Source organism: Choloepus didactylus, chromosome 10 (assembly GCF_015220235.1).
Source record: "Choloepus didactylus isolate mChoDid1 chromosome 10, mChoDid1.pri, whole genome shotgun sequence".
Classification (NCBI taxonomy): Eukaryota; Metazoa; Chordata; class Mammalia; order Pilosa; family Megalonychidae; genus Choloepus; species Choloepus didactylus.
Genome location: NC_051316.1, coordinates 7,790,618 through 7,813,421, shown reverse-complemented (window position 1 = coordinate 7,813,421; position 22,804 = coordinate 7,790,618). Strand labels below are relative to the sequence as shown.

Here is a 22,804-nt window from a genome sequence, read left to right as displayed (position 1 = left end):
GAGAGGCACCCTGATGTTGAGAAGAGTGGAGCTGAGAAGAAAGTGGTCTCTCCAATGTGTGGGTATGTTGGAGCACTCACCCCAGCATTTGGAGAGAAAGGGCTACAGTGTAAGCCTCTGGAAATTATGAGACTGCCTCTCAGGCCTCAAGGATACAACATTGCTGTATAAATGAGTCTCAGCCTTTGAAATGTAATGGAGTTTGCCCTGCAGGTAGTAGGAACTGTTTTGGTCCCTTCAACCCTGTTTTCCTTTCAGTTTCTCCTTATGGCAATGGGAATGTTTATCCTGTGACTGCCCCTCCTTTGTATATTGGAAGCAGATAACTTGTCCTAAGTTTCACACTTCCAGAGCCAGAGGGGAATTTTGCCTTAGGGCAGACCATGCCTGTAACTGATTTTAATGAGGTCTTGTCCTTACCTACTGTTACTGAAATGATTTAAGTTTTTGTAATATTGTGATGGGATGAATGTATTTTGTATGTGGAAAGAGCATGTCATTTTGTGGTCCAGGGAGTGGAATGTGCTGATTTGGATGAATTATGTCCTCCAGATGCCATTATCTTTGATGTAATATTGTGTGGGTAGATGTATTAGTGTTGATTAGATTGCAATTCTTTGAGTGCTTCCATGGAGATGCAACCCACCCAACTGCAGTTGATAACTCTGGTTAGATAATTTCCATAGTGCTGTGGCCTTGCCTATTCAGTATGGGCCTTGATTAGTTTACTACAGCACTATATAAGCTCTCAGACAGAAGAAGCAACCTTGCTAAAGCCAAGAGGGACACTGAAGAATGCACTGGAGCTGAGAGAGGAGCTGCAGCTTACAGAGATGTTTTTCAGATGGGCTTTGGAGGCAGACTTCTGCTCCAGAGAAGCTTAGAGAGAATAAACACCCCCAAAGCAGCTAAGAGTGACATTTTTGAGGAACTGCAGCCTAGAGAGGAACATTCTGGGAGAAAGCCATTTTGAAACCAGAACTCTGGAGCAGATGCCAGCCACATGCCTTCCCAGTTAATAGGTGTTTTCCAGACATCATTGGCCATCTTCCAGTGAAGGTACCCAATTATTGACACCTTATCTTGGATGCTTTATGGCCTTAAGACTGTAACTTTCTAACCAAATAACCCCCCTTTATAAAAGTTGATCCATTTCTGGTATTTTGCTTAATGTCAGAATCAGGAAACTTGAACAGCATCTCAGAATTTAGAAATAACCATTAGAACTCAGGAATAGATGTAACTTCTGTAAGAACTTACAATATGGGAACCTTTACAGTAAGCATTCCCTGATAACATATGCTCTCAGACTCAATTCTCAGAGTTTGCAAATTATAGTTAATCCATATTAGCAAAGCATTATAAAGCTTTTTCTTTACATTTCTGGTTTATTTCACTCAATACTCTATACTCAATGTCCTTTCACCTCACAAGTTCATTCATTCTTGTAGCAGCTCACTACTCCATTTTATATATGCACCACAGTTCACCATTCCATTCATCAGTTGGGGTACCCTAAGGCCACCTGCTTTCACTGAAATTCATGAATACTAACACCATAAACCCCACTGTGCAAGTGTCCATTCATGTCCCTGTTTTCAGTTCTTCCATGTTGTGCTGGTTTGAATGTATTATGTCCCCCAAAACACCATTATCTTTGATGTAATCTTGTGTGAGCAGTTGTATCAACATTGATTAGATTACAGTTCTTTGAGTGTTTCCATAGAGATGCCACCAACCCAACTGTGGGTGATCATCTGATTGTATAATTTCCAAGGAGGTGTGACCCCACTCATTCAGGATGGGTCTGAATTAGTTCATTGAAGCACTACCTGAGCTCAGACAGAAGGAGTGAACTTGCTACAGCCAAGAGGGGCACTTTGAAAAATGCACAGAAGCTGAGAGGATAGGAACTGCAGATGAGAGAGTTTGAAGACAGCTATTGAAAGCAGACTCTTGTTCCAGAGATGTTAAGAGAGGACAAACAACCAAAGAGCAACTAAGAGTAACATTTTTGAGGAGCTGTAGCCTAGAGAGGAATGTCCTGGGAGAAAGCCATTTTATAACCAGAACTCTGGAGCAGACACCAGCCACAAGCCTTCCCAGCTAACAGAGGTTTTCCAGACACCATTGGCCATCCTCCAGTGAAGATACTCAATTGTTAATGCTCTACCTTGGGCACTTTATGGCCTTAACACTGTAATTGTATAACCAAATCAACCCCCTTTTATAAAGGCCAATCCATTTCTGGTGTTTTGCATACCAGCAGCATTAGCAAACTAGAACAAAAGTTTATACCCAATAATCAATTTGCAGGACCATATGTCAACCCAATGACTAGCTTCTTGTGGAAACACCACACTGCCTTTCAAATGGGCTGCACCCCTCTTCCCCAACAATGATTAGGTATGTCCCATTATTCACATTTTCTTCACCACTTGTGTCCCTGTTTATTTTTATATCATTTTATTCACATCCTCTGTTTATTTTTAGACAGTTTTTTCACACACTATACATTCCATCCAAAGTAAACAATCAATGGTTCTCTGTATAATCACATAGCTGTGCATTCACCACTGCTATCTGTATAAGAATGTTTCCATTTCTTTCACAAAGTAAGAGGAAGAGGAGAAAAAAATTAAAAGAAAAATGAAAAGGAAAGAAAAAAATGACAACTAAAAAGCAAAAGAAGAAAAAATAAAATTGAAATAAAATACAATAAAAAATTCAGACAACAACATTGCCAAGAATCTCATAGCCCTCCTTTATATTCCCCCTCTTACAGACAATTTGGTTAGGTATGTTCCCTTTGTTAGAATTAATGTAATCATATTACAATGTTACTGTTAAGTATAGACTCCAGTTTGCATTGATTGTATTTTCCCCAATACCATCCCATTTTAAAACCTTGCAAAGTTGACAATCATTTGCCCTTCCTCATGTAGAAACATGTTTGTACATTTATTCCCAATCATTGACCTCTCTGAGTTTCTCTAAGTTATAAAATTCCAATCTTTATCTTCTAACTTTCCTTCTAGTGTCCTACATGTGCATAAAATTTTTCTTTCAATTGTATTCAGTTTTCTTTGTTTCATATACATTATTGTGCTAACATCAGCCAAAATTGTGCCCCAGAACTCTCTCTTCTGTCTTTTTCTATCTGTCTGTAGTGCTCCTTTTAGTAATTCCTGTAGAGCAGATATCTTGTTTGTAAACTATCTCAGTGTCTGTTTTTCTGAGAATATTTTATGCTTCCTCATTTTTCAAGGATAGCTTGCCAGATAAAGAATTTTTGGTTGACAGTTTTTCTCATTCAGTATCTGAAATATATCATACCACTGCCCCCTCATCTCCATGGTTTCTACTGAGGAATCCACACATAGTCTTATTGAACTTCCCTTGTATGTGATCGATGAATTTTCTCTTGCTGCTTTCAGAATGTTCTCTTTGTCTTTGACATTTGATAATCTGGTTATTAAGTGTCTTGGCAGAGGTCTGTTCAGAACTATTCTGTTTGTGGTAAACTGTACTTCTTGGACCTGTAATTTTATTGTCTTTCATAAGCGACGGGAAATTTTCAGTCATGATTCATCCATTATTCTTTCTGCTCCTGTTCTGGTTTGCTAATGCTGCCCATTAGGCAAAATATCAGAAATGTAGTGGATTTTATAAAGGGGGTTTATTTGATTACAAAGTTACAGTCTTAAGGCCATTAAGTGTCCTAGGTAAGGCATCAACAATGGGGTACCTTCACAGAAGGATGGCCAATGGTGTCTGGAACACCTCTGTTATCTGGGAAGTCATATGGCTGGCATTATTCTTCCTTTGCTATCAGGTTGTGTTTCAAAAGGGCTTTCTCCCAGGATGTTTCTCTCTAGGTGTCTGGGGGTATTCTCTTAGTTTCTTGCAGGCAAAGTCTGGAGTAGCAAAAGTCTACTTTCAATGGTCATCTTCAAAATGTGTCTCTTGGCTGCAGCTAGTGTCTGGGCCAGAATGGCTCTTTTTAAAGTACTCCAGTAAATACATCAAGACCCACCTTAAATGGGTGGAGCCACACCTGCATGGAAATAACCTAATGAAGGGTATTACCCATGGTTGGATTGGTCACGTCTCCATGGAAAAATCTAGTCCAAAGATTCCAACCTAATCCACTTTAATATATCTGCCCCCACAAGATTGCATTAAAGAACATGATGTTTTGGGGGACATAATGCCTACAAACCAGCACAGCCCCTCTTCCCTTCTCTTCTCCTTCTGGGACACCTATGACACATACATTCATACACGTTGTGTTGCCATTCAGTTCCCTGAGATGCTGCCCATATTTTTCTATTCTTTTCCCTATTTGTTGTTTTATGTGTAGGATTCCATATCTCCCACCCTCCAGTTCATGAATGTTTTCTTCTGCCTCTTCAAATGTGCTGCTGTATATCCCCATTGTGTTTTTAATTTCTTGTATTATGCCTTTCACTCCCATAAGTTCTGTCAATTGTTTTTTTTTTTTTGAACTTTCAATTCTTCGTTATGTTCAACCCAATGTGTTCTTTATATCCTTTCTCTCTTTTGCCATATCTTCCCTCAACCCATTGATCTGATTTTTGAATTTGTTTAGGAGAATTGTTTGATTAACAATTAGTTGTTTCTACTCCTGTATCTCACTTGAACTGTATGTTTTTTCCTTTGACTGGATCCTGCCTTCATTTTTCCTATTGTGATTTATAATTTTTTGATGTCTTGGCATCTGGTTTCCTTGATTACCCCAGATTTTCTCAAATCAGACAGGCCCAGGTCTCAGGAGGAGGCTGATTCAGTATCAAGTTTACCTGAGGGTGAGATCAAGAAGATTGACAGCCTTGCCTATGAAGCTGCTAGACTCAGCTTTTCCTATCCTGTCCAGATGTGGCATTTGTCAGCCTGCAGCTCCCCACTGTTGTAAAGAGGTGTGGTCCCTTTAATTCTCAGTGAACCCTGTCCTGTCCAGGGTCTGAGGTTTTCAGAAGCCAAGCTTAATTCATTTCTACCCCCCCCTCCCCAAAAGGCCCTGGGTCTGAATTATCTGAGGGAGGGTAGCCACTTGAACTGGGCCCTTCCCCTCTTTTCTTAGGAAAGATACACCCTTTAAGAAGTTATCTTCTACATTTGAATTCCTTCTTTGTCTCTCTGGCTCTGTTAAACCCACCCTTGCCTGGGTCAGTCCTGACAATTGGAAATGTCTGAGACTGTCTCAAATGAGCTACTTGGAACAGGGGAAAAAAAGGAAAAGGAGAGAAAACCCCTTTTCAGGGCCAGTCCCCAGTCCCCCAGTTTTGCTGGTCAACTGGTGTTGGTACCTGGTTCTCTGGGCCCCTTTTCTTGGGACACAGACATTTTCCAGTATTCAAGCTTGGCCATCTCCAAGACTCTCTGTTTTTTATTTATGTATATTTTCCATCAGCCCTGCCTCCTCTTCACTGGGAAGAACCTCATAATTCTTTCCTGCTTGCTCTGGGTTTATCTGTGCTTGTAGCCTGTATTCAGCCTCTGAATTTGTTAATTAAATGCAGTTTGAGCTTAGTTGAGTTACTTCCCTTTTCTCCAGGTAACATTTTTCCACAGAGAAGCATCTCAGCTCAGCCTGCCATGATGGTGGGAGAAGGGCACCAATCTCTGCAGTTTGGGGGGCCTTACAGTTATATGCTGTGATCTCAGCTGTCCCACTCATTCCTGGCTGGTGTATATGTCCAGTCACAGATGTCTCCTAACAGTTTCTCCAAACTGTTTACTAGTTTATGTGCTAGTTGCTCTAGAGGACTAACTAAATTCCACTCCTTTCTATGCCACCATCTTGCCCCACCCCCAAACATTGGGTTTTGGTGCTGGTGGACCTTGAAATCATATGCACCATAATGTATGGGAGGAAGCCACAAATCAGATCCCACAACTAGCCATTGCTGGCTATGGGGGCCAAAGGTTTAAGGCAACACAAAATCTGGTTTTAATGCAACTTGGCTGGCTACCTCTCCAAAGCTATAGACTTAGAGTGTGTGTGTATATCTATGTGTGTGTGTGTGTGTGTGTGTGTGTGTGTGTGTGTGTGTGTGTGAATGTGTGTATCCCATTCTGGAATATATACTGAGGATTGATATTCTACTGAATATCTCCCTGCAAACCACCATAGGGGAATTCTGTTTCTGGTTTCAAGTAGCAAAAGCCATCCTGAGAGGACAGTGAAAGTGCCTCCCCTTCAGCATACACTAGCTACACACCAGTATAAACTACCTGGGGGCCACCAAGAAATTATTGCTACTATAAAGGAGTTGGAAAAATTGGGTATCATCCTCCCTACTCATAGCCCTCTTGACAGCCCCATTTTGCCAGTTAAAAAGTCTGATGGAACTTGGAGAATGACCATTGACTATAAAGAACTGAATAAATTAACTCCTTCCTTGTTTGCAGCTGTGCCAAATATTGCTATGCTGTTATAGGATATCATCATATGATTAGGCCTGTTTCATTTTGTTCTAGATCTTGCTAATGCTTTTAGTATTCCCTTCAGCCCTTCTAGTTACCTTGTGCTTGCTTTTATGTGGGAAGGGTGGCAATGGACTTTTACTGTGCTGCCACAAGTATACATTCATAATTCTACTATTTGTTTTGGCTTAGTGGCCTAGGGCTTGATGAAATTGATGCCACTGGATACTGTCACTATGTTTCATTGTTTTTATGACATTACACTGACCAGTTGTTCTCTTCCAGACATAGAAGAGGTAGCTAAAACAGTGGTGACCAACCTAGAACATTGGGGATGGGTGATAAAGTGACACAAATTACAAGGGCCTGGATGTTTTCTGAAAAGTTTGAGTGTTGTCTGGTCCAGTAAGACAAGAATTATTCTGGTATTATTGGTAAAGTGCAAAATTATCCTATCACATGTACCCCAAAGCAACTAATGGCCTACCTGAGTTTGTTGGGTCATTAGAGACTTTTCATACCCCATTTGGCATAAATCCTGAAAATTTGATTTTACTGGTATGAAAGGGAGACATGGGAGTGGGATGTCCCCCAACAGGCTACCTTTGAAAGATGTAAATGTGCTGTGACACAAGTGCAAGCTCTAAGAGGGTTGGACCTCATATACCCTGTGACTTAGGTGTGGCCAGTACCACATTTGCTTCTTGTGGGGTTTATGAGAAAGGCATCTTGCTAAGCCTGTGCCCAGTGATTTGGTCACAGTTATGGAAAGAAGCAGAACTTCAGTATCGCCTTCTAGGGAAACAACTGTGTGCAGATTATAATGCCCTATTACAGGTAGAAGGGCTACCCCAAAAAATGTCTGGTGACTTTACAAATGGCCATACCCATACAGGGGTGGATCCATGACAACATAAAAAAAACACCAATCAGGAATTTCTCAGCTGAGCACATTAACAAAATGGAAAGTTTACCTCTTACAGTGCAGCATCTTCAACAGCATCCCTTTAAGTGCAGAGATGCATGAAATCCTGGGTCCAGTATCCAATGGAGAAGAACAGTTTTTCCACTACCCTCTGACCCTTCTGAGGTGGCTTCTCCTCCAATGCCCACCAATGATGGACAGGGAAGTATACCTGACTCTACCTGGTATACTGATAGATAGGCACATGGGCATCCCACTACCTGGATGGTGGTGGCCATCCAGCCTAATGCTGACACCATCGGGTAGGAGGCTGGGTCTCTGCAAAACAGCCAGTGGGCCAAGCTGTGGGCTGTATGGATGGTAATTGTCCAAGAGCCAGATGTTTTAACTGTTTGCACAGATAATTGGGCTGTATACCAAGGCCTGATGGTATGAATGGCAACATGGAAGCAGGAGCAATGGATGGTAGTTAGCCAACCCCTATGGGGGAAAGAAATGTGGGAAGACATCTGGACAGCTTGCCAAAAACATAAGGTAACTGTTTTTTCATGTCTCTGCACATAATGGTTACTCATTTTTAGACAACATAAAGGCAGATGCCCTGTGCACAAAGTGACTGAATGGGTGCACCAAAAACTACTCACCAGTGGTACTAGACCCTGTGGAAGTTGGTGCAGCAGTTTAAACTGCCCATCACCTGAAAAGAGTTAAATGAGATGGTAAATGACTGCCCTTCCCATTTGCTGTGATGGTCCAGAATGTTTTCTCACAAAATAAGGAACTTTGGCCGGGACCAGATCCCTATCACATGGTGGCAGGTAAATTATATTGGGTTGCTTCCTCTGTCTGAGGATGTAAGGTATGCTTTTATAGCCATGGACATGGCTACAGGACTTTTGCTAGCTTTCCAGTGGGGAAGGACAACCAACAGGCCACCATACATAGTCTAGAAAAACTGTTATTTCTTTGGGGTCCTCACACATGTGGAAAGTGACAGAGAGACCCCATTTACAGGGCCATTAACCCAAGCTTGGGCTACTGAAAATGACATCCTCTGTATATTTCACCTGCCTTACAACCCCACTGCAGTGGGGTTAAATGAAAGAATTGACAGTTTGCCCTGAGATAGGCTGACAGGACCCATGGGTGTTTAGAGAGAAATGTCCCAGGAAACAGAATGAAAATGCACAGGAGCTGAGAGAGGAGCTGGAACACAACCTGTGATCAGAAGGCACCAGCCACATACTTTCCCAGCTAACAGAGGTTGTCTGGACAGCACTGGCCTTCCTTCAGTGAAGGTATACTCATGTTGAAGCCTTAATTTGAACATTTTCATGGCCTTCAGACTGCAAATTTCTAAAGAAATAAACCTTCCTTATAAAAGCCAATCCATTTCTGGTATTTTGCATAAGGGCAGAATTAGCAAATTAGAACACTTCTTAAATATCATCTTTCTTTAAAAAAAATTAAGATTTGAATACCATTTTTCCTTTATTGTTTCAGTTACTGCAAATTTAACCAGCAAAGAGGTAAATATTAGTATAATTGTTCCCTCAGGCTTGAATGCATAAAGAAGCAATAAAATAGATAACAAACCTCATTTGATCTCATCCATTTAAAAGTCATTCCATCTGTCTTTAGTTTAGCTCAAGTTCCCTGATTGATTCCTAGAATAGAATTGTGTCACTGGGTCCACCCCAATTGTTGCAGTGACTGTAAGGATACTGTAACATTTTATTCTGGACTACCTGACTGGCACTTGGGTTTTGTTCTAGTTTGCTAATGTTGCCAGAATGCAAGACAACCAGAAGTGGATTGGCTTTTATAAGGGGAGTTTATTTGGTTACACAGTTACAGTCTTAAGGCCACAAAGTGTACCTTCACTAGAGAATGGCCAATGGTGTCTGGAAAATCTCTGTTACCTGGAAAGCACTTGTCTGGCATCTACTACAAAGTTCTGGTTTCAAATTGGCTTTCTCCCAGGATGTTCCTCTCTAAGCTTCAGCTTCTCTCCAAAATGTCACTCTCAGTTGTGCTTGGGGCATTTGTCCTCTCTTAGCTTCTCCAGGGCAAAAGTCTGTTTCAATGGCTGTCTCATCTGCAGATCCTCTCTTCTCAGCTCCTGTGTATTCTTCAAAGTGTCCCTCTTGGCTGTTAGCACCTCTTCAAAATGTCATTCTCAGCTGAACTGAGTTCCTTCTGATTGTCAGCTCATTTATATGGCTCCATTCATTTAATTCAGACCCACCCTAAATGGGTGGGGTAACACCTCCAGGGAAATTATCCAATCACAGTCATCACTCACAGTAGGGTGGGGCACAGCTCTATGGAAACAGTCAGATAATTACAATCTAATTAACAATGATAAGTCTGCCCACACAAGATTACATCAAAGATAATGGCATTTGGGGGGACATAATACATTCAAACTGGCACAGGTTTACATTCCAAGAATATCTGCTCTGCTAATAATCCTTCTCAGGGGGACCAGAAGAGGGGATAAGACCTCTCTGGTAAATGTTCTCTTTCTGAGAAAATTTTCTGACTGGTTGTTGCAAATCTTGGGTGTTGGAGTGGAAATGCTGGGAAGGTGTCGGTAACTATGGGTCTGATAAAAAGTATACCAAGTTCCTTGGTTAACAGACTTATTGACTGGTTCCAGGATTTGTGTTGATTCTTCAAAACCACTTGAAATGGATACACCAGAAATCCCATACCTCCTGACAGGATCATTATAAAGGTCTTCAGTGTGTTTTGTCTTTCTATGCAGTGTTTCCAGCACCTACTGAATAATTCAATTGCATCATCTGGCTTCATGCCTTCAACATCAACCAAATACCTGCAAATGAGATAGCAAGTCCTGTTTAAGCCATGGGTACACTGGATCCCAATAAGTTTGTCATTATCTTCATTTTCTCTCAAAAACCAATTAACAGCACACTTGAGTTTTAAAATAGTGCCATCATCAGGCACCTTATGCCCAACTGTAAAAAGCTTTAAGTAAGGAATTGTTTCTGATAAATCATATGGTTTTTAAGAGCGTTCTGTATAAGTTAAAAGAATAATTGGTGTAAGTTCTTCATTTTGTTGTTGGATTTTGTTGGAAATATCCAAAGGGAAAAAACATTCTTCTAGTGCAATATTCCCTTAAAAGTTCTTTTTCAAAGTAACATTGAAAGCAATGAAATGACTCCCAGGCATCCATTGTCCAACTGAGAGATAGTTTTTCCACCTTTTGCTAATTTGTCTTAAATATTAAACATTTCTTTCCTTTATTGCAGTGTCCTTTGGCAATTACTTTTAACTTTTTTTATTGAGATTGTTCACATGCCATACAATTATCCAAAGATCCAAAATGTACAATCAATTGCCCATGGTACCATCATGAAGCTGTGTATCCATCACCACAATCAATTTTTCTTCAATTTTTAGAATAGTTTCTTTACTCCAGAAAAGGAATAAAGACAAGAAAAGGAAACTCAAACCCTTCCATATGCCTAACCACCCCCTTCCATTACTGATTCATAGTATTGGTACAGTACATTTGTTACTGTTGATGAAAGAAAGTTAAAATACTACAAACTGTAATACATTGCTTGCAATAGGCATTTTTCTTACATGACCCTCTATTATTAACTTCTAGTTATAGTGTCATACATTTGTTCTAGCTTATGAGACTTCTAATATTTGTACAGTTAATCACAGATATTGTCCACCACAAGATTCACTGTTTTATAGATTCCCATCTTTTAACCTCCAATGTTCCTTCTGGTGACATTCATGACTCTGAACTTACCCTTTCTGTCACATTCATACACCATTTAGCACTGTTAATTATTCTCACTAGGTGCTACCATCACCTCTGTCCATTTCCAAATGCTTAAGCACACCCTAGCTGAACATCTGGTCATAATAAGCAATCACCCCCCCCCATTCTTTAGTCTTGTTCTATATCCTGGTAATTTATATTTCATGTCTATGTGTTTACATATTATAATCAGTTCATATCAGGGAGACCCTGCAATATTTGTCCTTATGTCTGTCTTATTTCACTCAATATAGTGCCCTCAATGTTTCTTCATCAATCCATTATTTAAGACAGTTTTGTTCACACACCATACATTCCATGTTAAGTAAACAATTGATGGTTCCCTGTATAGTTACATATTTATGTACTCACCATCACCACTATCTATATAAGGGCATCTCCATTTCTTCCATAGAGAGGGCAGAGGAATCAAAAAAGTTAGAGATACAAAAGACAAAGGAAAAAGAGAAGAAACAAACAGAAAAGCATTAGGGCTACAAAGCACCAAAAGGAAAGATAGCATTAAACTTAAGTAAGATAAAGATTCAGACAACACCACCAATGCCAAGAGCCCCATAACCTTTCCCCATGCCCCCCCCCCACATGCATCTAGCTTTGGTATATTGCCTTTGTCATATTAAAGGAAGCATAATACAATTTCTGTTAATTATAATCTCTAGTTTGCACTGATTGCGTTTTGCCCAATCCCATGCCATTTTTAACCCCTTGCAATGTTGACATTCATTTGTTCTACCTCGTGTAAAAACATATTTGTACCTTTTATCACAATCATTGAGCACCCCAGGTTTCACTGAGTTATACTGTCTCAGTCTCTATCTTTCATCTTTTCTTCTGGTGTCCCACATGCTCCTAACCTTCCTCCTTCAACAATATTCACAGTCATCTTTGTTCAGTTATCTGCATTGTTGTGCTATCTCCCAAAATTGTGTTCTACACCTCTCACTCCTGTCTTTTCCTTTCAGTCTGTAGTGCTCCCTTTAGTATTTCCTGTAGTGTAGATATCTTGTTCAAACACTCTGTCATTGTCAGAGAATATTTTAAACATTCCCTCATATTTGAAGGACAATTTTGCAGAATATAGGATTCTTGGTTGGTGGCTTTTCTCTTTCAGTATCTTCAATATATCACCCCACTTCCTTCTTGCCTCCATGGTTTCTACTGAGAAAGCTTCACACAGTCTTTTTTTTAATTTTGAAATTTTATTTTGAAATAAATTCAAAGTTATAGGAACAGTTGCAAAAACAATACAAACCCCATACACAGAACTCCAGCATACCCTGACTCCCCTCTCTGATACACCAATCCACCAACTTTAACATGATGTCACACTGTTATTTCTTTCCCTCCCTCCCTCCCTCCCTATCATCCATCATCTATTGCTCTGTCTTCTGAACATGAGAGCTAGCTGTACACATCCTTGAATGAACACTAGAATTCACATATACAATACCCATGAACAAGAACATTCTTTTATGCAATCCCATTAAATGTAGCTAAGTAGTACAAGAGATTAAACATTGATACAAAGCTTACATTCTATATTTCCTTTTCTTTCCTTATGTCTCAACTGTGTCCCTTTGAGCCCCCTGTCTTCCATCCTCAGACCCCACCCAGGGTCATCCTTGGCATTCAATTGTCATCTATTTAGACTTTTTTTTTCTCAATTGTGGAAACATATATACAGCCTAAATCTTCCCATTCAACCCCCTCCCTAGCATTCCATTAGTGGGATTAATCACATTTAGAATGTTGTAATGCTATTTCTTTCCCACCATCCATTACTAGAAATTTCCCTTCACCTCAAACAGCAACCCTACACTCATTTCTTAACTCCCCATTGCCTCTTCCCCCACTTCTCATAACTCATACTCTACTTTTCATCTCTGTGGTCATATTCTCTGATAATTTCTTTGTGTTTACTGTGGGGCTTAAAATTAACCTCTTAAATCCATAAAAATCTTGGTTTTCTTTGATACCAACTTAATTTCAATGGACATTTAAATTATGTTCCTATACTCCTCCATTCCCCACCTTTATATAGTTCTTGTCAAAAATTACATATTTTACATTGAGTTCAAATCCACTGTATTGTCATTAGAGTTTGTGTATTTTATATCATGTAGGAAGTAAATGGTGGAGTTACAATTCAAAAATTATTGACTTCTATTTGTATTGCATTATGGTCAGAGAATGTGTTTTGAATATATTCAACTGTTTTTTTTTTTTTTTTAATTTACTGAGGCTTGTTTTATGTCCCAGCATATGGTATGTTCTGGAGAAAAATCTGTGATCACTAAAGAAAAATGAGTGTCCTGGTGATTTGGGATGTAGGGTTCTATATATGTCTGTTAAAATTCTCCATATCTCTTTCTCCTTTCTTTGTTTCTCTGTCAGTTGGGCTCCCTTTAGTGTCTGAAGTAGGGCAGGTCTTTTATTGGCAAACTCTCTCAACATTTGTTTGTCTGTGAAAAATTTAAGCTCTCTCTCAAATTTGAAGGAGAGTTTTGCTGAATAAAGTATTCTTGGTTGGAAATTTTTCTCTCTCAGAATTTTAAATATATCATGCCACTGCCTTCTCACCTCCATGGTGGCCATTGAGTAGTCACTACTTAGTCTTATGTTGTTTCCTTTGTTTGCGGTGAATTGCTTTTCTCTTGCTGCTTTCAGAACTTGCTCCTTCTCCTCAGTATTTGAGAGTCTGATCAGACTATGCCTTAGAGTGGGTTTATTTGGATTTGTTCTATTTGGAGCTCACTGGGTATTTATGGCTTTGTATATTTATATTGTGTAGAAGGTTTGGGAATAATTTCTTTGAATACTCTTTCTAGACCTTTACTCTTCTCTTTCCCTTCTGGGACATGAATGAGTCATAAATTTGAATGTTTTATCTATCATATACCTGAAGTCCATTTTGATTTTTTTGATCTTTTTCTCCATTCTTTATTTTGTTCTTTCATTTTCTGTTCTGTGGATGTCTAGGACACTGAGTCATTGTTCAACTTCCGCTAATCTTGTATTATGAGCATCCAGAGTCTTTTTAATTTGGCCAGCAGTTTCTTTTAAGCATCCTGGAGCTCACTTAGCAGAGCTCACCATGAGGCACTCCCATGTGTCATCAATGAATCCACTGAAATTCAGGGAAATTTGGACAACTGTGATGTGTCTGTCTTGTCCACTGTTTATGGCTGATGTGAGTATTGGCCCATGGCTGTCTTAGTGGTGGGAATTCATGCTCTATATGTGCTTGCCAGAAGTCTCATTCTGGGCCTAAGTGCTGAGTGACAGTCAAGGTGTTCCTGTATGGAAAGACCACATGATATGTGGACAAACTGATATTTTTTTGTATTGAGTGGGCTTGAGACTACCAGAGGACCAGCATAATAGTGTACACTAAATATTGTTTTTTCCTTGATCCAGGAATTATCATTGCCCTGAGGCATATCACTGATTTGGGAGCCAACATACCCTGGCTCTCTCAGTGAGAAGGATCCACAAGTAACTTAGAGTGCTCACCCCATGCTCCCCTTTTACATGGTGCTGGACTTGGGAGAGATAAAACACAAATGTGACACATATATTGTTCCAGATCTGAAGGCAAGTTTATTAGCAAAAGAAGAAGGCTTCCCTGACCTCTTTGTTTCCAAATTCATGAAACCCAAGGGAGTAGGCCCAAGTGACACTGAATGTGACCATTCTTCTCATATCCATGAAAGCAGGTCTGTCTAATCTCACCATGATCTGACCCTGTGTTTTCATGAGGAGAGAAGCAAACACATGTGAAGTGCTTGTATTTAATTTATTTTTCTCCATGTTAACATTGTTTCATATTCCTTGTATAAGGTTTTATTTAACAATAGGAAATTTATGTTTAAAAAATGTCAGTTTCTTTAATTATTCTTGTAGTATTTCACTTATGAACAGAGATATTCTCTTATATATTCACAGGAACATTACCACAATCATTAAATTAACCTGGTTGTAGTACAAATATCTCATCTAGTGTCCTGGTCCCCACCTCAACAATTACCCAATCATCTACTGTAGACCAAGATAAATGTTTATAGTCATAATAATGACAGAAATGTAGAAAGGCACAAAACAAAAATAGTGTCCAGTCTCATAAGAAACATGGCATTTCTTATTCAGGTTTATTTATTCTCTTTCATCAGAATATATCTCAATTATTTCCTTCATCTGGACATGTTAGAAAACTGCTGAAACATCATTTAAAAAGATATTCCTCAAATTGTGTTCATTTCTAGAGGTTCCTTCTGATGAAATTGAGTGTATAAATTTTAGGCTGGGTTGGCAGAAAATTGATGTCAATGCATCATGCTTATTTTTTAAGTGAGATGTTTAATTTTTGTTTTTTTCATTGTATTGAATTCATTTTAAACATTATCTATAAGCTACAACATCACATATATATCAAAAAACCCCTCTTTATAATAAAGCAAAGTTTCAGGAAAGCAAGTAACTTGAAATAACTACTTTGCTTCCCACCTTGCACAAGTTTGCATTAAGTCTTTATCTTCAAAGCATTTGATTAAAGATTTCTAATATTATAAACAATACTCTTCATACAGTCCATGTATTATCTTTGGGATTTTTTTACTGTGGCATAGTCCTAGGTTTCCTTTTTCCCTCTCTTGACATCTAGTTCCAGTTACATGGCTTCACATCCCTCATATCCACTTTCAAATAGAGGCCTCTTTGCTGAGCCTTGTGTGCAGAATAAGCTACATACCACACCAAGTGTTTCTGAATCTTTCCCATTACTCCAAATAGGAATCCCTGTACCCAGGTGTGCCCAATATGCAGCAGGAAATCCCAAGTTAAGAAACCTCAGGGAAGAAACCTCACTGGGGCTCAAAACTGTGGAGGACACAGAGTCACCCCAGGTTCCAAAGCAGCCTAGAATTCTGGTGGGTGCTTGGAATGCACATGCACAAATTATGCTGACCCTCCCTTGCCTCACAATTGGCATCAGGTTGCTAAGCAACAGGCATCTATCCCCATGGATCCCTTGAGTTCTGATTATAGAAAGGGTTACCAAAGTGTGAAGGTGATGGTGGAGGTGTGGCCTGTGCAGTTTTTAGTAGGCATATGAAGATGATTCTTCAGCCCTGAGAATCACCTGCACCCCTGATGAATGTTGAGGTTTTGACTCTCCCTGGAGGATGCTATACTGGAATGACCAAGGGCAAATTCCAACTGGGTTTGGGGTAGGCAGGGGTTTAATGAAGTGCCCCTGGCCCAGTTTGGTCCTGCATTTCTTTTCCAATGGCACAGAAATTACCACTGCATCTAAGATATGCAGCTTTGCATCCCTGGTGCTCACTTAGCAGAGCAAACCATGAGGCATGCCCATGTGCAGTCAATGAACCTGTTGAAGTTCAGGGAAAATTGGACAACTTGATGTGTCTGCCATGTCCACTGTTTATAGCTGACATGAAGATTGGCTCATGGCTAACTTGTTGGGAATTCTTGCTCTATTTGTGCTTGCCAGAAGTCTCATTCTGGGTCTAAATGTGTGACAGTCAAGGAGGACCTGTGATGCAGAGACCACATGATATGTGAACATGGTGATATTTTTTGTGTTGAGTTATTATTGGGGACAAGGATGGAGACTCCCAGAGGGCAGGCATGATGGTGTACACTGAATATTGTTTGTTCCTTGTTCCAGGAATTATCCTTGCCTGGAGGGAAATCTCTGTCCTGGTTGCCAACATATCATGGCTCTGTCATTGAGAATGATCCACAGGTAACTGTGAGTGCCAACCCCAAGTATACTTTTACATGGTGTTGGACATGGGAGAGATTAACAACAAATTGGTCACATATTTTGTTCCAGATCTGAAAGCAAGTTTATTAGTAAAGAAAGAAGGCTTCCCTGTCCTTTCCATTCAATTGGCTGAAGCCCAAGGGATCAGACCCAAGTGGCACTGACTGTGACAATTCTTCTCATATCCCATGAAAGCAGGTCAGTGTAATCTCACCCTGATCTGACCCTGTGCCTTCATGAGGAGGGAAACCAACACATGTGAAGTTCATTAATTTAATTTCTTTTTCCACCAAGTTATCATTGGGTCATATTCCTTGAAGGATAAGGTTTTCTTTAAAACAGAAAATTTATGTTTAAAAAATGTCAGTTTCTTTAATTATTCTTGTAGTATTTCACCTAAGAACAGAGATATTCTCTTATATATTCACTGGGACATTACTACAGTCATTAAATTAACCTGGTCATAGTACAAATTTCTCATCTAGCGGCCTTGTCCCTACCTCAACAATTACCCAGTCATGTCCCATAGACCAAGCAAAATGTTAATAGTGATAATAATGATAGGAATGTAGAAAGGCACAAACCAAAATAGTGTTCAGTCTCATTGAAACATAGCATTTCTTTTTCAGGTATATTTATTCTGTTTCATCTGAATATATCTCAATTATTTCCTTCATCTGGGCATATTAGAAACTGCTAAACCATCCTTTTAAAGAATATTCATTAAATTGTGTTTTTTTTAGAGGTTTGTCCTGATGAAATTAAGTGTATGAATTTTAGGCTGGATTGGCAGAAATTTATTGTGCTCTCATGGTGATTATTTTTTAAATGAGAACTTTAATTTCTGTTTCTTTCTTTGTATTGAATTCATTTTAAACATTATCTATAAGCTAGAACAACAAAGAAATATCAAAATCACCACTTTATAATAAAGCAAAGCAAAGTTTCATGAAAGCAAGAAACCTGAAATAACTACTTTTTTTCCTGCATTGCAAGTTTGTATTAATGTGTTATCTTCAATGCATTTGATTAAAGATTTCTAATATTATAAAGAGTACTCTTCATAGAGTCCATGTGTCTTCCTTGGGGTATTGTTTATTTCTGCAGAGTCTTAGGTTTCCTGTTTCCTCCTCTTGTCATCTAGTTCTGTTACATGACTTCACGTCCCTCATATACACTAATAGTGGCTTCTCTGCAGAGACTTGTTTGCAGAATAAGCTACATACCACACCAAGTGTTTCTGAATCTTTCCCATTATTCCAATAGGAATCCTTGTACACAAGTGTGCCCAACATACAGCAGGAAACACCAAGTTAAGAAACCTCAGGGAAGAAAACTCACAGGGGCTGGAAACTGAGAGGGAGACAGAGTCAGCCCAGGTTCCAAAGTGGACTAGAATTCTGTCAGGTACTTGGAATGTGCATGCACAAATTCTGCTGACCCTCACCTGTCTCACAATAAGCATCAGGTTGCTAAGCAACAGGCCTATACTCATGGCTGTCCTGTTGTCTGAAAATCTGAGGGGCTCCCCAAGTATGCAGGTGAATGTGGAGGTTTTCTGTCTTGTGAAGTTTTTAGTAGGCATATGATGATGATTCTGCAGCCCTGAGGATCACCAGCACCCCCAATGTATGGTAAGGTTTTGTTTTTTTTTTAATTCAGTTTTATTGAGATATATTCATATACCATACAATCATCCACAGTGTACAGTTCACAATACCATCATATAGTCGTGCATTCATCACCACAATTTTTGAACACTTTCATTACTCCAAAAAATAAAAATAAAAATAAAAGTAAAAAAGAACACCTAAAACATCCCATTACCCCATCCCATCCTATTTTCATTTAATTTTTTTTTCATTTTTATTGAGATTGTTCAGATACCATACAATTATCCAAAGATCCAAAGTGTACAATCACTTGCCCCTGGGTACCCTCATACAGCTGTGCATCCATCACACTTAATTTTTGTTCAATTTTTAGAAACTTTTCATTACCCCAGACAAGAAATAAAGTGAAAGATGAAAAAAGAAAAAAAAGAAAAGGAAACTCTAATCCTCCCCTATCCCTAACCAACCCCCCTCAATTGTTGACTCGTAGTATTGATATAGTACATTTGTTACTGTTTATGAAAAAATGTTGAAATACTACTAACTGTAGTATATAGTTTGTAATAGGTATATAGTTCTTCCCTATATGCCCCTCTATTATTAACTTCTAATTGTATTGTCATACATTTGTTCTGGTTCATGGAAGTGATTTCTAGTATTTGCACAGTTGATCATGGACATTGCCCACCATAGGATTCAGTTTTATACATTCCCATCTTTTGACCTCCAACTTTCCTTCTGGTGACATATATGACTCTGAGCTTCCCTTTTCCTCCTCATTCACACACCATTCAACACTGTTAGTTATTCTCACATCTTGCTACCAACACCCCTGTTCATTTCCACACACTTAAGTTCATCCTAATTGAACATTCTGCTCATACTAAGCAACCACTCCCCATTCTTCAGCCTCTTCCTGTATCTTGGTATCTTATATTTCATGTCTATGAGTTTACATATTATAATTAGTTCCTATCAGTGAGACCCTGCAATAATTGTCCTAATGTGTCTGGCTTATTTCACTCAGTATATTGCCCTCAAGGTTTTGTCATCAACCCATTTTTTTTTAATATGGTTTTGTTCACTCACCATACATTCCATCCCAAGTAAATAATGGTTTTCTGCATGGTCATACATTTATGTGTTCACCACCTTCACCATTATCTATATAAGAGCATCTACATTTGTTCCACAAGGCAGGAGGGAGAGTCAAAGAAGGTAGAGAGGCAAAAGAAAGAGGAAAAAAAAAGACAGCTAGGAAGCAGCAAAAGGAAAAATAACCTTAAATCAAAGTAGAATAAAGAATCAGACAATACCACCAATGTCAAGTGTCTAACATGCCTCACCTATCCCTGCTTCTTATCTGCATTCACCTTGGTATATCACCTTTGTTACATTAAAGGAAGCATAATACAATGATTCTATTAGTTACAGTCTCTAGTTTATGCTGATTGCATCCCTCCCCCAATGCCTCCCCATTTTTAACATCTTGCAAGGCTGACATTTGCTTGTTCTCCCTTGTAAAACAACATACTTGTACATTTTATCACAATTGTTGGATACTCTAGATTTCACCAAGTTACACAGTCCCAGTCTTTATCTTTCCTCCTCTCTTGTGTCTCACATGCTCCCCACCTTCCTCTCTCAACCGTATTCATAGTTACCTTTGTTCAGTGTACTTACATTGCTGTGCTACCATCTCCCCAAATTGTGTTCCAAACCACACACTCCTGTCTTCTATCACCGTGTAGTGCTCCCTTTAGTATTTCCTGTAGGACAGGTGTCTTGTTCACAAAGTCTCTCATTGTCTGTTTGTCGGAAAATATTTTGAGCTCTCCCTCATATTTGAAGGACAGCTTTGCTGGATACAGGATTCTTGGTTGGTGGTTTTTCTCTTTCAGTATCTTAAATATATCACACCACTTCCTTCTTGCCTCCATGGTTTCTGCTGAGAGATAAGCACATAGTCTTATTAAGCTTCCTTTGTATGTAATGGATGGCTTTTCTCTTGCTGCTTTCAGGATTCTCTCTTTGTCTTTGACATTTGATAACCTGATTATTAAGTGTTTGGTGTAGGCCTATTCATATCTCTTCTGTTTGGAGTATGCTGCACTTCTTGGATCTGTAATTTTATGTCTTTCATAAGAGATGGGAAATTTTCATTAATTATTTCCTCTATTATTGCTTCTGCCCCCTTTCCCTTCTCTTCTCCTTCTGGGACACCAATGATACGTACATTATTGTACTTTGTTTCATCCTTGAGTTTCCAGAGACGTTGCTCATATTTTTTCATTCTTTTGTCCATCTGCTCCTTTGCGTGTAGGCTTTCAGGTGTTTTGTTCTCCAGTTCCTGAGTGTTTTCTTCTGCCTCTTGATGTCTGCTGTTATATGTTTCCATTGTGTCTTTCATCTCTTGTGTTGTGCCTTTCATTTCCACAGATTCTACTAGTTGTTTTTTTGAACTTTTGATTTCTGCTGTATACATGTCCAGTGCTTCCTTTACAGCCTCTATCTCTTTTGCAATATCTTCTCTAAACTTTTTGAATTGATTAAGCATTAGTTGTTTAAATTCCTGTATCTCAGTTGAAGTGTACATTTGTTCCTTTGACTGGGCCATAACTTTGTTTTTCTTAGTGTAGGTTGTAATTTTCTGTTGTCTAGGCATGGTTTCCTTGGTTATCCAAATCAGGTTTTCCCAGACCAGAACAGGCTCAGGTCCCAGAGGGAAGAAATATTCAGTATCTGGTTTCCCTGAGGGTGTGTCTTAGAAAATTGCTCCACCCTTTGATGCCTCAGGTCACTGTGCTTTTCTGCCCAGCAGGTGATGCCTGTTAGCCTATAATTCTTGACTGGTGTGAGGAGGTATGGCCTTGTTCCCCCAGGCTCTGGGGTCTGGTTCTGAATGGAAAGGGTCCCACCCCTTTCCTCCTAGAGAAGACAGAGCCCCCAGGTGGAGGTCATTAGCATTTCAATGGTCTCGCTCTCTGCTTGTGGTGTCTCCACCCTTCCCCAAGTCACAGCCCTGGAAACTGAAAATGACTGGGGCTTTCTCCACTGAGCCAAAAAAGAAACAGATAGTCCCCTTCAGACCCAGTCCAAGGTGACCCTCTGGCTCTCCCAGGTCAGTCATCACTCATAGCCTCTGTTTTTTGGGGATGCGTACCAGTAGTGAGCAGTTCACACTCACTACTTAAAACCCCAGTTGGAGCTCAGCTGAGCTATATTCGCTTGCTGGGAGAGAGATTCTCTCTGGCACCATGAGGCTTTGCAGCTTGGGCTATGGGGGAGGGGGTCTCATGACTTGGATCCACAGGTTTTTCTTATAGATTTTATGCTGTGTTCTTGGGCATTCCTCCCAATTCAGGTTGATGTATGATGAGTGGATTGTCTTGTTTGTCCCCCCGCAGTTATTCTGGATTATTTACTAGTTGTTTCTGGTTTTTTGTAGTTGTTCCAGGGGGACTACTTAGCTTCCACTCCTCTCTATGCCACCATCTTGCCCCTCTATGGTAAGGTTTTGACTCTCCCTGGAGGATGCTATTCTGGAATGCCCAAGGGAAAAAGCAAATTGGGTGTGGGGTAGGTGGGGCTTTAATGAAATGCCCCTGGCCAAGCTTTGGCCTGCCTCTCTTTTCCAATGTCAGAGGAATTACTATTGGGTCTAATACATGTAGCATAGTATCCCAGGTGCTCACTTAGCAGAGTTCACCACAAGGCATGCCCATGTGCAGTCAATGAACTCACTAGAAGTCAGGGAAATTTTGAAAACTTTGATATGTCTGCTCTGTCTGCTGTTTATAGCTGAAATGAGGATTGGCTCATGGCTGTCTTAGTGGTGGGACTTCTTGCTCTATTTGTGCTTGCCAGAAGTCTCATTCTGGACCTAAATGCTGAGTGACAGACAAGGTGGTCCTGTGATGCAGAGACCACATGATATGTGGACTGGCTGATTTTTTTTGTGTTAAGTGGGTTGGAGGCATGATTGGCAACAGAGATGGAGACTCCCAATTGACAGGCATGATGGTGTACACTGAATATTGTTTGTTCCTTGGTCCAGGAATTATTTTCCTGAGGGAAATCCCTGTTCTGGGAGTGAACATACCATGGTTCTGTCAGTGAGAATGATCCACAGGTAACTATGAATGCCCACCCCAGGTATCCCTTTACATGGTGTTGGACTTGGGAGAGATTAACCACAAAGT

The 22,804-nt window shown here is 39.7% G+C and overlaps 1 pseudogene; it reads right to left on the bottom strand.

Annotated features, from left to right (window-relative positions):
- Nucleotides 1-9,672: 9,672 nt before the first annotated feature.
- On the bottom strand, nucleotides 9,673-14,722 carry LOC119505205 (annotated as a pseudogene).
- Between the last annotated feature and the right edge of the window lie 8,082 nt (nucleotides 14,723-22,804).